The sequence below is a fragment of the Petaurus breviceps genome, unplaced genomic scaffold (genome assembly GCF_028583685.1).
Source record: "Petaurus breviceps papuanus isolate PSGF00001 unplaced genomic scaffold, PetGlider_PUasm1.0 90602, whole genome shotgun sequence".
NCBI classification, from domain to species: domain Eukaryota; kingdom Metazoa; phylum Chordata; class Mammalia; order Diprotodontia; family Petauridae; genus Petaurus; species Petaurus breviceps.
Window position 1 is genome coordinate 1 of NW_027187283.1, and position 2,807 is coordinate 2,807.

At 33.7% G+C, this 2,807-nt stretch overlaps 1 long non-coding RNA gene across 1 annotated transcript; it reads left to right on the plus strand.

Annotated features, from left to right (window-relative positions):
• The first annotated feature begins 23 nt into the window (after positions 1 to 23).
• LOC138142736 (uncharacterized) lies at positions 24 to 2,480 on the plus strand. The gene is made up of 2 exons (XR_011163530.1): positions 24 to 722; positions 1,466 to 2,480. It is a non-coding gene; the product is annotated as an uncharacterized lncRNA (long non-coding RNA).
• The last annotated feature ends 327 nt before the right edge of the window (positions 2,481 to 2,807 follow it).

Sequence of the window (2,807 nt, forward strand, 5' to 3'; positions counted from 1 at the left end):
CACTTGGATGTATGAAATCCTTAACTTTTGCTGCTCCTTTGGGGGGGGAGGGGCGGGAAAGGAGTAGGAGGGGTAGGGACAAATTACCCTACATAAAGCTATTGAATGCTTTCAACCCAATACAGAGAATGAGACTGCTTCCAAGTCTGTCTTTGTAGCAAATTTATTTAAATGAGACTTTAGATGTATAGACACATATACACCTATATACATATATAAATACTTACATAACCTACTTGGAGAGTGAATCAATAATTTAATATATAAACATGCATATGTGTATTATTAAATATTAAAGTCTCATTGCAATTAATTTTGTGTTCACCTTCTCATGGTAAGTAATCTTGTCCAGGAATGTATATGTTTGATTTATGAGATTACTTAGTGATATAAACTTAATATTTAAAAAAATTTTTTTTCACCTAAAATTTGAATTACTGGTGAAAGATAGCAGGTATTATGAAATAAAAGAATTTTTTTCTAGATGAATACATTGGGATGTTTTCTGTAGGAAAAAAATTATATTATACTCCTCATCACTTAAGAATAAATTTTGAATTTCCCATTAACTGGAAAAGGGTTTGGCAGTGAACTTGTGGATTTCTGTTTGTTTGTTTTCCTTACAGAGTTCTTTTCCATAAAGACAAGAATGCTTACAGCTCTCTCTTGTTGAGAAGTTGGGAGTATCATGACAAGGACAAGCCTGAATTATAAGAGAAGAGGCAAGTACAACACTTTCTCAGGACCATTTTTGAGCTTCATAAAACACAAAGGTCTAAATAGTACTATTCTATTTCTCCGTGAGATAAATGGTGGAGAGGAATCTTTCCTATATTACTATTACTTGTAATACTGGGAAATGCATATCAAGCAATGCCCTAGTCCTCTCTTCTTCCCCCAATGTGTTAGAATTGTCATGTTTAATCTTGTTTCCATTTTAAAACAAATTTAGAACATCTGTAAAAGAGATACTTGGATTTAAAGAAAATTGTGATTATAAATCCAACAGACACACAAAGCTGTAAAATTTTCTTTAAAAGAAACGGTGACAGATGAGAGAACACACTAATTTAATAACAGCTGATGAATTAAGGAAATCTATTGCTTTTTAAATCACTTAGGAAAGCTCCTCTGAATACCCATGTATTGATCCTTCAAGACAGACTGTCAACAAAGATTCTGAAGGACAGTACTTACATGAATTATGGTTTACATGATAGGATCTTTTTCATTTTTCTATGAAAAATTAAATCAAAGTTACGTATTACTATATACATATTTGGTGTCTTGAGAAAATTTTGGGAATTATGGGAAACATACTAACTCCATCTCGTGACTCAATTTTGAATCTATCACAGTTCCTTTTCTATTCAAATAATGGACTAGTCTAATTTCTGTCTCGTGAGAAAAACTTTATTCAATTATAGGAATTGTGATAAAAGTTTATTGCATTGTTTTAACCTAGCCCTATTTGACTTGGAAACTGGACGACCTCTACCTGTTGCTTAGAGACCCTGAACTAAGGACCCAGGTTATGCGGACCAGAAACCCTGTCGGATCCAAAGACTGAGGAAAAGAATTTTCTGAAAATTACATGTCTCAAGCAACTTATATATCTCATCTGAAAAATAGCCCTGTACATAGTAATCATTTCCTGTTTCTTTGTTTCTTTGATTAAATACAGACACATGGGGGGAGTGGGGAACCTCTTTTTCTGATTTCAGGAAATTTAACATCTGTTTTCTCCCTCCTAACTTGGAAAGTCCCTAATATTTCCTCCAATTAGAAATCAGATTACATAAAATTGTTTATCCTGGTTTATTATTGTTTTCTTTTAATGCATAAAAATTACTCTCCTTGTATTTGCGGTCCAGTGCCAAGTTAAAGAAGGCCTGGTCCCAGTTTGCTATGCAATTGGCATGCATTGCTTAACAAATCTATATTCTTGGAACCTCTGAACCTTTGTTTCCTCCGTCATTTCAATCAATCCTCCCACTATTGTCTATAGAGGACATTTTCCTATTGGAAAATACTCATATGTCAGGAGATTCACTGAAAATATTCCTCAATTCAATACCTAGTCTATTCCCATTGGTTTCTATATGAGTTGTAAAGCCAAGAGGACAAATGTAGCTTCTGTGACATGATATTTAATACCAAATATCTACTGGGAAAGCCAACCCCAAACTGGGGTTAATCTAGAATAAATTCTCAACTTGATATAACATAATTGTACTCTGAAGTTCTGACCAAATTTGAGATTATTCAATTATAATCTTCATGCCTTTTCACTCTGTATGTAGTCATTTGACGTAATACTTTTTGTCCAGTCTTTGGTTAGTTTCAGTAATCCTTTGACTTGAGTCAGTATTAATACTTTGTTCTCTTTCCTCCAAGAAAATAGCCCTAATTCTTACAATTTTCCCCTGAACTAGTTTTTTTCTTGCTTATTCTAATAAATATAGTGTATGTAACATTCATTAGGTCTTTTTTTCAGTCATACCCAACTCCTTGTGACCCCATTTGGGATTTTCTTGGCAAAGATACTCTAGTGGTTTGAGATTTTCTTGTCCAGCTATTTTACAGATGAGAAAACTAAGGCAAACAGGGTTAAGTGATTTACCTAGGGTTACAATGTAAGTATCTGAGGCCAGAACTAAATGCAGGAAGATGTCTTCCTGACTCCAGGCCTAGCACTCTATTCACTGAGTTACTTATCTGCCCTTTCCATACCATTAGAACAACTGATTTAGAGACAGAATATGTGAGAAGGTGATAAATGTGCAATAATTTTGGAAAGGTAATCT